This window comes from Lissotriton vulgaris, chromosome 6, assembly GCF_964263255.1.
Source record: "Lissotriton vulgaris chromosome 6, aLisVul1.2, whole genome shotgun sequence".
Classification (NCBI taxonomy): Eukaryota; Metazoa; Chordata; class Amphibia; order Caudata; family Salamandridae; genus Lissotriton; species Lissotriton vulgaris.
The window spans coordinates 1265588605-1265601926 of NC_141694.1; the positions used below are offsets into that span (position 1 = coordinate 1265588605).

General features: G+C 49.6%; 1 protein-coding gene across 1 annotated transcript in view; it reads right to left on the reverse strand.

Moving 5' to 3' along the window:
* The window catches only part of CDC40 (cell division cycle 40), a 480503-nt gene that overhangs the window by 229904 nt on the left and 237277 nt on the right, over positions 1-13322 (reverse strand). The gene's annotated exons all lie outside the window — the stretch shown is intronic.

Here is a 13322-nt window from a genome sequence, read left to right on the forward strand (position 1 = left end):
TTCCTTTCTTCTGCTCAGTCAGCGGTTCTTCCAGAGAAACGCTGTCTGTCTGTGGTGGAAGGATCAGATTTGCTTTTGCTAGTGTTTTGGTCGGTTAGATGCTGCTCATTATGACGCTTAAATCGATTACTCAGCGCTGTGCCCAGTTCCACACCTTTAAAGGCATTAACCGTTCTGACCTCTACATAAATAAATCTTACAAAAAGGGGAGCAACTTCTCAATAGTCTGTATATTCGTACAATTCTAGAAGAAGAGAAATCCCAAAGAAAGGAATACATAATTAATCAGTTTTTTCACATACAAATATATATATAGATGCAAAATATAAACTTTATGATATACCTTTATACATTGAAAGTTCAGAAAAAGGAGGTTGTAGTTCCCACCATACTAACCCCGCCTTTGATGCAGTACCCAGTTTCCACCTGTCAGTTACTGCTCTTCCTAAACTACTGTTGGTATAGAAGAAGAATATGAAACAAGGATATTACCCTATAAATTCATCCACTCCTGTGTACCTCTTATGGGCCACAGCACATGGTGAATGTAGACAGTAGAATACTGAGAAGTAGTATTAAAAAACATAGAAAGCAAGGTGGATTTATACAGAAAGTGGTTTTATTCCTTGCTAGAAAAAATAGCAACAACCTCAAACACCTAACACTGTGGAGCAAATGGAAAACAGACCAAGACTGCATGGAGGTGGCCTCTCTACTGGCTAAAAAAACCTGTGATTCCACTGGAGGGGAATAAATATCTCAAACAATAAAAAAGAAACTTCCGACCCAAAGATATACTCTTCCTGTCTCGACTTACTAAAATAGTATGTAATCTCATGCAAGACTGGGAGTGAGGATCAGAACTCCTATGTGGGCAGTTATGTATGCAAACATAAGATTCAAGAAAGGCAGAACATCTATTTTTTTAACACTGACTATTTGAAAGCAGAATTATATATGGAAAACTGGTCAATGGTATGGTTTTCTTTTTATAAAAGGGAGCCCAAGCAACACCACATTGTTGGCTGAACTACAGCTTTTGTTACCCTTTGCAAACCAGAGACCTTCACAGATCAACATGTTTCTGCTCAAGGGCAGCTGGTGTACAGGGTTAGGCTACTAAGCATGTACACCAGCAGGCTAATCCCTTCTTCCTTATGACACAGGTGTTCTAGGGTCAATAAGAATAGGCAAGTAACTTGATCTGTGACTGGCGGTCACCACTGGTTTGTGTAATCAAGATAAAAATGGTTTTGTTATGGTTAACATCTCTTCTGTTATCACAGGCACCTAAACCGGAGATGAGGTGCAAACCTCCCTTCTCCTCTTAAAGGGACACTGAAGTAAGTGAGTAGAAAAGGGATTGCTAGAAAATGTACTTACTTTGGGTTGGCCCGAAGTAAAAACTAATTCCAGAGTGAGCGTGTTTCAGAATGTCGATCTAATAAAACATTGTACACAACAGCCAGGAGTTTCCCTGACCGAGGTCCATGTCGTCACTTTGCTGATAGTAGTGCCATTAGGGTCATATTGCCAACCAAAATCTTTGGAGATCATATTTAAGGAGGTGAAAGTGGATAGTTGCTGAATACGGAAAGGTTATTTACTGAATTTTGAATTTCAGGGGTTTCTGTAGTGAGAGCTACTTCTGATCAGTGAAAATCATAATGAGGACTCCTCTCTCTAACAGCGTGAAACAAGCGGAGTAAAGGACCTTCTGCCTTCCACTGACCTGCTCTGCCCCGCTTCCTGAGCACCAGAAGAACAAGTTACTTACCTTCGGTAACGCTTTTTCTGGTAGATACTATATCTGCCTGTGGATTCCTCACCTTGTGAATATCCCCCTTGCGTCAGCAACGTTCGGAAATTTTCTTCGTAGCACGCCGACGTGGGCGACGTCACAGGAGCACGGCATCGCGCGCGACTCCGTCTGACGTCACCGACCCCATATCAGGCCCACGCCGGCGTGATGACGTCAGTTCCGCCCTTTTTTCCGTGCCTTCGAGGCACACGGACAGACCAACGATAGCAAACATGCAAATATACAATGTACACAGTACATATAGAACTAAATCAATACAATAGTATTATAACCATATACACAGAAAGACCAGGTATAGCAGAGTGGACAACGGGGAGGCGGGTGGGTCAGTGAGGAATCCACAGGCAGATATAGTATCTACCAGAAAAAGCGTTACCGAAGGTAAGTAACTTGTTCTTCTGATAGATACATCTGCCGTGTGGATTCCTCACCTTGTGAATAGATTCCCACAGCAGTCCCCACTCCCGGAGGAGGGTGTCCACTCTGCTACACCAGGAAGTCTTGGAGGACAGAGCGCGCGAAGTGGCCATCCCTCCTCACCTCGGTATCCAAGCAGTAATGCTTCGCGAAAGTGTGGAGGGAGGCCCAAGTCGCGGCCATGCAAATATCCTCAACAGGTACACCCCTAGACAAAGCAGATGTTGCAGACTTTGCTCTAGTTGAATGAGCTCTAATACCCTCAGGAGGGTCCTTACCCGCAAGGGAGTAGCAGATCTTGATGCACAGGATTATCCACCTGGAAAGAGTGCGCTTGTGCACCGCTCTGCCCTTCTTGCAGCCAGCAAAGCCAACAAACAGCTGGTCGTCCATCCGGAAGTCCTTAGTCCTGTCCAGATAGAAAGACACCGCCCTCTTAGGGTCCAGGCGATGCAGCCTCTCTTCCTCCTTAGACGGGTGAGGGGGAGGATAGAAGGTAGGAAGGGTAATGGACTGCCCAAGATGGAAAGGAGTCACCACCTTAGGCAGAAAAGCAGCCCTGGTCCTAAGAACCATCCTTTCAGCATGAATGGTCAGGAATGGGGGTTTGGAACTTAGAGCTTGAAGCTCACTTACCCTCCTTGCCGAGGTGATTGCAACGAGGAAGATAGTTTTAAAAGAGAGAAGCCTCAATGGACACTTGTACAAGGGTTCGAAGGGAGAACCCATTAAAAAGGTCAGCACAAGATTCAAATCCCAATGAGGAACAATAAAAGGAGTAGGAGGAAACATATTCATGAGACCCCTCAAGAATCTCAAAACCACCGGAGATTTAAAGAGAGAAGGCTGATCCGGCAAACATAGAAACGCCGAAAGATAACCCTTGACCGTGGCCACAGCCAAACCTTGCTGTGCCAGATAAAGGGCAAATTGTAAAATATTAGACAAAGGAGCCTTCAAAGGGTCAATATCCCTCTCCCTGCACCAAGAAACAAATTTTGTCCACCTATAGGAGTAAATGGACTTAGTGGTGTCACGCCTGGCAGAGAGAATGACATCCACCACCTCGTGAGGGAGAGAAAAAGAACTCAAGTTGCCCCGTTCAATCTCCAGGCATGAAGGTGTAATGTCTGGAGGTGGGGGTGTAGAACCTGCCCCTCCATCTGAGAGAGGAGGTCTGCCCTGTGAGGGAGACGGAGCGGCGGGTGAGAGGATAGGTGGAGTAGGTCCGAATAACACCCTTCTTGGCCAATCCGGAGCAACCAATATGACTTGGGCCCGGTCTTGACGAACCTTCCTCAGAACCCGAGGAATCAAAGGTATGGGAGGAAACGCGTAAAGGAGTCGATCTCCCCAACTCAACTGAAACGCGTCCCCCAATGCTCCTTGCATCGGATACTGGAGACTGCAGAATGAAGGGCAGTGAGCATTCTCGCGAGTGGCAAATAGATCCACCCAAGGAGTCCCCCACATCTGAAAGATGTCGTGAACAACCTCCGGGTGAAGCCTCCACTCGTGGTCGGCAGAGAACTGCCGACTGAGACTGTCTGCACGCACGTTCAGAACTCCGGCCAGATGACTTGCCACCAGACAAATCTGATGGTCCTGAACCCAGGACCAGAGACGCAGAGCCTCTCTGCAGAGACACTGCGACCCTACTCCTCCCTGCTTGTTGATGTACCACATCGCAGTCGTGTTGTCCGTTAGGACCTGAACCGAACGACCGCGAAGGGAAGGGAGGAAGGCCTTGAGCGCCAAACGTATCGCCCTCAATTCCAGAAGGTTGATGTGAAACAACCTTTCTTCCGGAGACCAAAGACCTTTGACCTCCAGGTCTCCCAGATGAGCACCCCACCCGAGAGTGGATGCATCCGTTATCACTGTGGCCACTGATGGAGGCAGTTGAAAAGGCTTCCCTTGCGACAGGTTGCCTTCCACGCCCCACCAAGACAGATCCGCTGCAGCTTCCCTGGAGATCTTCACTGACTCCCTGAGATCTCCGTTGTGCTGATACCACTGCCTGCGGAGGCACCACTGGAGCGCCCTCATGTGCCAGCGTGCATGACTGACCAACAGAATGCAAGAAGCCATCAGACCGAGCAGGCGAAGGACCTTCAGGACTGGAACAACCGCTCCATTGTAGAATAAAGGAATCATTTCCTGAATGTCGTGAATCCTTTGAGGTGGAGGGAATCCACGACATACAGAAGTGTCCAGTACCGCACCTATGAACAGGTTGCGCTGGGAGGGCACCAGGTGAGATTTGGGTACGTTTATCGAAAAACCCAACCTGTGTAACAACTGAGTTGTCTCCTGCAGATGATGGAGCACCATCTCCGGCGACTCTGCTTTGATCAGCCAGTCGTCTAGATAAGGGAATACAGGAATCCCTGACCTTCTGAGATGCGCAGCCACCACTGCCATCACCTTGGTGAAAACTCGAGGCGCAGTAGTAAGTCCAAACGGAAGGACCGCAAACTGGTAGTGCTGCGATCCCACCGTAAAACGGAGATACTTCCTGTGCGACTTCAGGATTGGGATATGAAAATACGCATCCTGCAAGTCGATCGACACCATCCAGTCTTCTTCCATCAGCGCCAGAAGAACCTGAGCAAGGGTGAGCATTTTGAACTTCTCCTGTTTGAGATAGAGGTTCAAAATCCTGAGATCCAGAATCGGCCGAAGCCTGCCATCCTTCTTGGGAATCAAGAAATACCAGGAGTAGCACCCTTGACCCCTCTCCTGCTCTGGAACCACCTCTATTGCACCCTTTCGAAACAGTGCCAGGACTTCCTCCTGCAGGAGAAGCAGGTGGTCCTCCGAACAATAACCTTGGCAAGGAGGGTAATTGGGAGGGAACTCCTGAAAAGGAAGTGCATACCCATTCTCTACGAGATTGAGAACCCAAAGATCTGATGTAACCGATTCCCAATCTCGTAGAAAGTGAGTAAGCCGACCCCCTACTGGCCCTACATGATCCAGAATGGTGGATCTAGGGCTGCTTTGCTGATGCGGGTGGGGGTTGGGCATTATTGGAGGAAGTGGAGGAAGAAATGCGTTACTTACCTGTAACAGCAGTTATCCAGTATTGGTGTCTTTCATAGATTCACATGCCTGAATCATTCCCCGTCGTCGAGACGGGAGCCTCCGGTACATAAAAAAGTAATGTCCTATAGACATACATAGAGAAAATAGGCCTAAGGACCTCTCCTTAGTAGCCTTTCTTTGTCCTTATGTAAAAAGGACCAAACTCTCACAGTCAGCCAATCAGCTCCGACCTCCCTCTAGAACCTTCCTGGGAGGAGCCTCAGTCCCTCAGATTTTCGTACGCACCCAGCTAGGTTGGCGTAATATTGTCAGAGAGGGATGTGAGTCCTTCCAGGGGAGGCGGGAGGGTTGCATGTGAATCTATGAAAGACACCAATACTGGATAACTGCTGTTACAGGTAAGTAACGCATTTCTTATCCAGTATTAGGGGTGTCTTTCATAGATTCACATGCCTGAATCAGAGTAGCTAGCAATCAGATATGCACATGTGTGATGTAAAGTCGTCCTGCAGACATGTTAGACAATGCATATATTATCATATAACATGGGAACAGCATAATTGGAACATCACAAGAGCAAAGAATGTGCATACCTGGATGGCGGGATGTAGGAAGGCTCACCTCACTGAAAGAGATGGCGAAGCACCGCCTGGCCCACTGCCGCATCCTTCTGAAGTTCGATATCCAGGCAGTAGTGTCTGGAGAAAGTGTGCGGTGACTTCCAGGTCGCCGCTCTGCATATGTCCAAGATTGGCACCCCAGCGAACAGTGCTGCTGACGTGGACATTGCCCCGGTGGAATGAGCAGTAACATGATCAGTCAAAGGCCGTCCGGCCTTGTCGTGGCAGAATGCAATCGCCGAGGAGATCCATCTCGAGATGCTTTGCTTCGTAAGAGGCAGGCCCATTCTTGGTCTGCTGTATGCCACGAACAGTTGTGAAGACTTCCTGAGAGCCTTGGTTTTATCCAGGTAGAACTTTAGGCATCTCTTGAGATCCAAAGAATGCAGTGCTCTTTCTGCTGCTGTGGAAGGGTTTGCAAAGAAGGACCTAAGGACAATTGGTTCATTGAGATGAAAGTCCGAAGGCACCTTTGGTATGAATTTAGGGTTCGGTCTCAGCACCACCCTGTCCTGTCTGAACTGCATATATGGTTCCTGAATGGACAAAGCTTGTAGCTCGCTAACTCTCCTGTCCGATGTTAAAGCGAGCAAGAGCGCCGTTTTCCAGGAGATGTATTTGATAGATGCTCGATGAATGGGTTCAAACGGATGTCTCATGAGTTGGTTGAGTACCAGCTTCAGTTGCCATGTCGGAGGGACTTTCCGAGGCCTCGGAAAGGATCTGTAGAGCCCCTTCAGGAATTGCTTGACCAGCCTACTTGACCACAGAGAAGGTCCCGTGAAGGTTCTGGTGAACCTAGAGATAGCTGCCAGGTGAACCTTAATGGATGCATGTGCCAGTCCTGACTGTGCCAAATGTAGGAGGTATGGTAATATCTGTTCAGTGGTGACAGCGAGCGGTCGCAGGCCCTGGTCTGAACACCAAATGCAGAACCTTTTCCACTTGAGAGAGTAGGTTTTGTTTGTACTGTCCGCTCTCGCTTTTGCCAGGACATCTCTGCAGTCCTGTGGGATATTTAGGTCACAGAACTCTGTGCTCAGGAGCCAGGCCGATAACTTGAGTGATCGGAGGTTCGGGTGCTGTATCTGTCCGTTGGACATCGTTATGAGGTTCGGGTGCTGCCTCAGACGAATCGGTGTCCTGATGGAGAGGCGATGAAGATCCGAGAACCAGTGCTGCCTCGGCCAGAACGGGGCAATTAGGATCAGGGTACAAGGCTCCGCCTTCATCTTCCTGAGAACCCTGGGAATCATCAGAAATGGTGGAAAAGCGTACGCAAATACGCTGAACCAACCGATGGAAAAAGCATTTCCGAGTGACCTTGGTTGGGGACGCCAGCTTGCATAGTTTGGGCATTTGGCGTTCTCCTTGGTGGCAAACAGGTCGATTCCTGGGGCCCCCCATTCTGAGAATATGTGATCCAGCGTACTCTTGTCGAGCTCCCATTCGTGGGAGAGGGATTTCTGTCTGCCTAGGGCGTCGGCAATGGTGTTGACCTTGCCCGGGACATAGTCCGCCCTGAGCGTGATCCCGTGGAGTACAAGCCAGTGCCAGATCTTTTGCGACTCGCGTGATAGAGTGAGCAAACGCGTTCCTCCCTGTTTGTTGAGATAGTGCATCGTCGTGGTGTTGTCCGTTCTGCCGAGCACCTGGGAGTTCTGGATGCGTGGTAAAAAGGCATGTAGTGCTAGATACACAGCCCTTAGTTCCCGAAGATTGATATGGAGTTGCTTCTCCTGAATTGTCAATTTGCCGCTTATTTGGAGATCCTGGAGGACAGCTCTCCAGCCTTCCAGGGATGCATCCGTGGTGATCACCAGAGGTGCTGCTGGAAGTAGGAATGGCAGTCCTATAGACAAATTCCTGTGATTTCTCCACCATTCCAGGTTTGTAGGTTCGAACTCTTAGGGACTTCCTTGATGCCACAGCCGTGGCCAGAGATATTATCCTGTTTTTCCTGTCCTTTGAAGGAAATGCCCTTGCGCATTCCGTGTTCAAGGTCGCCCCGAGGAAGGTGATGTTTCTTGTTGGGGTCATGCAGGATTTCTCGTGATTGAGAGTCAATCCTAGCTGCTGAAAGAGATTGGTGCAGGCGTTGGAGGATTTGGTCGCGCCTGCAGCTGAAGGTGCCTTGACCAGCCAGTCGTCGAGGTAGGGGAAGACTTGGTGACCCATTTGACGCAGGAAAGCTGCCACAGGTGAAAGGCACTTGGTGAAAATCCGCGGTGCGGATTTGAGGCCAAACGGTAGGACTTTGAATTGGTAGTGCTGACCTGCCACCTCGAATCTCAGGAATTTTCTGTGCCCCTTGAGTATCGGGATGTGGTAGTAGGCATCCTGGAGATCCAAAGATGTCATAAAATCTCCTTTTTCCAGTATGCCTAGTATTTCTTGGATCGTCACCATCCTGAACGACTGACTCTTCAGGAAAGAGTTTAGTGCCCTGAGGTCTAGTATGGGCCTCCACTTTTTCTCATTCTTGCGTATAAGAAAGAAGCGGGAATAGAATCCTTTCCCTATTTGAGACGAATGAACTCGCTCGATCGCATCGCTCCTTTCTTCAACATCGCAGATATTTCCTGGAGCAGCAGGCGTAGATGTTTGTGCGGAAGCCTGCGGGGAGGGGTTGCTCCAGCCAACTGGCGGAACCTTGTCATCGCGATATCCATCGCGCAGTCTATAGTTTCTGGCGCCGATTCTTCACCATCTAGCAGAATCCTCTTTGGATGAATCTGGCAATTCCGACAGGTATGGGGCTATGTGTGCCCACAATTGTCTATGATAGCGTCCCAAGAGCGCTAGGGCGTTCGCGGCCTTTACCATCATTGCCGACATTGAGGAAAACCTGTTCCCAATGTTGTCCACTCTTTTCCCCCCTTATCAGGAGGAAGCGACAAAGGGGCCGAAGGATTCCTGGAGTTCTTCTGGGTCGCCTATGTCACTACGGAATCCGGCTTAGGATATCCTGTTAAACACGCCGGTGCTGTATCTGGCGCCCTATACCCCTTCTGACTATAGGTAATCGATAATCGGTAATGACCTTAATGCTTTCTTGAGAGGTTCTATGAAGTCATACAAGAAGCAGTCCTGTTCTTGAGAGGCCATTGAGATCTTAAAACGTTGATCAGCCTTCTCTACCACCTTGTAAGAGATTCCAGAATTGTCGGAATGTCCCTCGTCGACGAGCCAGTCGAAGAGATCGCAGTCATAGACTATGCCGTCGTAGACGAGCAGTCATAGACGAGGCCGTCGTAGACGATGCCATAGACGAGCCATCTTAGATGAGGCCGTCGTAGACCAGGCCGTCGTAGACCAGGCCATCATAGACCAGGCCATCATAGATGAGGCCATCATGGACGAGGCCATCATAGACGAGGCCATTATAGACGAGGCCATCATAGACGAGGCCATCATAGACGAGGCCATCATAGACGAGGCCATCATAGACGAGGCCACCATAGACGAGGCCACCATAGACGAGGCCACCATAGACGAGGCCACCATAGACGAGGCCATCATAGACTAGGCCATCATAGACGAGGCCATCGTAGATGAGGCCATAGTAGACAAGCCATCATAGATGAGGCCATCATAGATGAGGCCATCATAGATGAGGCCATCATAGATGAGGCCCTCATAGATGAGGCCCTCATAGATGAGGCCCCCCTAGATGAGGCCCCCATAGATGAGGCCCTCATAGACGAGCAGTCATAGACGAGCAGTCATAGACGAGCAGTCATAGACGCTCTCGTCGTCGACGCTCTCATCGTCGTCGAGCCGTCGTAGACGAGCCGTCGTAGACGAGCCATCATAGATGAGGCCATCATAGATGAGGCCATCATAGATGAGGCCATCATAGATGAGGCCATCATAGATGAGGCCATCATAGATGAGGCCATCATAGATGAGGCCATCATAGATGAGGCCATCATAGATGAGGCCATCATAGATGAGGCCATCATAGATGAGGCCATCATAGATGAGGCCATCGTAGATGAGACCGTCGTAGATGAGGCCGTCGTAGACGAGCCGTCGTAGACGAGCCATCGTAGACGAGCCATCGTAGATGAGGCCATCGTATACGAGCCATCGTAGATGAGGCCATCATAGATGAGGCCATCATAGATGAGGCCATCATAGATGAGGCCATCATAGATGAGGCCATTATAGATGAGGCCATCATAGATGAGGCCATCATAGATGAGGCCATCATAGATGAGGACATCATAGATGAGACCTTCGTAGACGAGGCGTCGTAGACGAGCCATCGTAGATGAGGCCATCGTAGATGAGGCCATCATAGATGAGACCATCGTAGATGAGACCATCGTAGATGAGGCCGTCGTAGACGAGCCCTCGTAGATGAGCCGTCGTAGATGAGCCGTCGTAGACGAGCCGTCGTAGACGAGCCGTCGTAGACGAGCCGTCGTAGACGAGCCGTCGTAGATGAGCCGTCGTAGACGAGCCATTGTAGATGAGCCATCGTAGATGAGCCATCGTAGATGAGGCCATCGTAGATGAGGCCATCGTAGATGAGGCCATCGTAGGTGAGGCCATCGTAGGTGAGGCCATCATAGATGAGGCCATCATAGACAAGGCCATCGTAGATGAGGCCGTCGTAGACGAGGCCGTCGTAGACGAGCCGTCGTAGACGAGCCGTCATAGACGAGCCATCGTAGACGAGCCGTCGTAGACGAGCCATCGTAGACGAGCCATCGTAGACGAGCCGTCGTAGATGAGCAATCGTAGACGAGCCATTGTAGATGAGCCATCGTAGATGAGGCCATCGTAGATGAGGCCATCGTAGGTGAGGCCATCGTAGGTGAGGCCATCGTAGGTGAGGCCATCATAGACAAGGCCATCGTAGATGAGGCCGTCGTAGACGAGGCCGTCGTAGACGAGCCGTCGTAGACGAGCCATCGTAGACGAGCCATCGTAGACGAGCCGTCGTAGACGAGCCGTCGTAGACGAGCCGTCGTAGATGAGCCATCGTAGACGAGCCGTCGTAGACGAGTTATCGTAGATGAGCCGTCGTAGACGAGCCATCGTAGACGAGCCATTGTAGATGAGCCACCGTAGACAAGACCATCGTAGACGAGGCCATCGTAGACGAGGTTGGCTTCTTAGTCTTTACCTCAGACGGTATAGAAGACGCCCTTCTGAAGGGTCCCATGACCAGAGGAGGTGATTTTGACGGCTCAGAAGTCGTCTTTTTTACATGATTTTTCTCCAAAAGCCAGGCCTTTACTCTCCTTTTCCACAGAGTGAGGAGATTTTGAAGGACTGTGCCCAGAAGACCCATGAGTGGTCTTTTTGAGGGCCTTCTCAGGACGTTCCCCTGAGGAATGAGTCTGAGGAGATTCTCTTCTCTTTTGAGGTCTCCTAGACGTTGAGGACAACGCCTCATCTCGGTCACTGGAGAAAATAAAAAACCTCCTTTCTGGTCTTAGTGTCTCAAAAACTTACTTGAGAAAGTGCGACAGACTTAGTCTTTGGCCTGCGGTATAGACAGTAAATGCAGTCGGTGAGAGGATCAGAGCAGAGCAACCTCTTCCTTACCAGACCTTCTTTAAAGAATGTATTTGAAGATAATCCATAGTAGAAAAGAATCCTTGACAACAATGTCATTTAATGAAGTGAAAAAACACAGAATCTGAGCAGAGCTCAGAGGAGACTCCCTTAGCACAACGTGCGGTAGAAAATCTGAGGGACTGAGGCTCCTCCCAGGAAGGTTCTAGAGGGAGGTCGGAGCTGATTGGCTGACTGTGAGAGTTTGGTCCTTTTTACATAAGGACAAAGAAAGGCTACTAAGGAGAGGTCCTTAGGCCTATTTTCTCTATGTATGTCTATAGGACATTACTTTTTTATGTACCGGAGGCTCCCGTCTCGACGACGGGGAATGATTCAGGCATGTGAATCTATGAAAGACACCCCTAATACTGGATAAGAGGAGACTTGACGTCCACGTCCACGACCCCTCTGTCTACCTCTATAGGACCTATATAGAGGGTTTTGCTGCTGCTGCTGTTGTTGTTGGCCCTGCTTGAAGGGACGAAAAGAAGATTTACCAAATCCCTTGAATTTTCTAGTCGTCGACCCTCTCATCTGCAGACCCAAAGATCTTGCAGTGGCACGGCTGTCTTTAAACCTCTCCAAGGCCACATCAGCCTTCTTACCAAAAAGGCCAGTTCCTTCAAAGGGTAAGTCCAGCAATGTAGACTGCACATCCGCTGAGAAATCAGACGACTTTAACCATGCGGCCCTCCTAGTCGCAATGGATGAGCCCATAATTCTAGCAACAGAATCCACAGTGTCCATGCCGCTTTGAATGACCATGCGGGCCGCAGCCTGAGTGTCAGAGATCACCTCATTAAAGTTTTTCTTATCCTCCTCGGGAAGTTTTGATGACAATTGCTTCACTGAGTCCATCAGCGCGTGCACACATCTACCTAAAAGGCAAGTAGCATTTGATGACTTAAGAGCCATGCTCCCAGAAGAGAAAGTCTTCTTCGCAGACTGATCTAATTTCTTAGACTCTTTGTCAGCTGGCACTTGAGGGAAAGAGCCTGCAGCCCTATTAGAGCAAGCCGCCTGAACCACAAGACTTTCCGGAGATGGATGCGTAGAAAGAAATGCAGGGTCATCAGGAGCCACCCTATAGCGCCTTGCAATAACCCTTGAAACTGCAGGAGCAGACAACGGCCTCTTCCAAATCTCCTTAATTGGATCCGTCAAGGCATCAGTAAATGGCAGTGTAGGCTCCACAATCGAAGAAGGAGAATGCAAGACTTCTGTGAGGATGTTGGGCTTGTACTCCACTGTGGGCAGCTTTAAGCTAAGAAGGTCAGCAGCCTTCCTAATAACCACGTGATAGGGTGCCACGTCCCTTGATGGTGCATCAGAAGTCGAAGGCAGACCCCACTCGGGAGAGAGTTCCAGACCACTAGCATCCCGAAGCTCATCGAAATCATCATCATGATCAGGAAGCTCGCCTTCTTCCACATCAGAACTTTCATCATCCTTTTGTTCGAGAAGACGCTGAGCTCTTCGCCTCGACCACTCCAAACGAATCGAAGTCGACGGATCCGGTAACGACTCCGACGGAGCCGGTTCCGACGTCGATCGAGGAGCCGGAGCAGGAGGACGAGAGTCATGAACAGGTGTGGTACCTCGATCTCGACTGGGAGGTCGATCCGGAGTCGGCGAAGCCGCATGCGGAGTCGAAGACCTCGGTAGAGCCGTACCGAGCCATGGTGAAAGAGGCGCCGGCAAAAAAGGCATAAATGGAGCAGGGGCGTACGACTGAGGAATACCCAGATTGTACGATAATGGACCCATGGGGCCACCAGGCGCTCCAGTGGGGTACATTGCCCTGGAATAAACTCCAAACATCGCATTGAGAAAATGCGAGG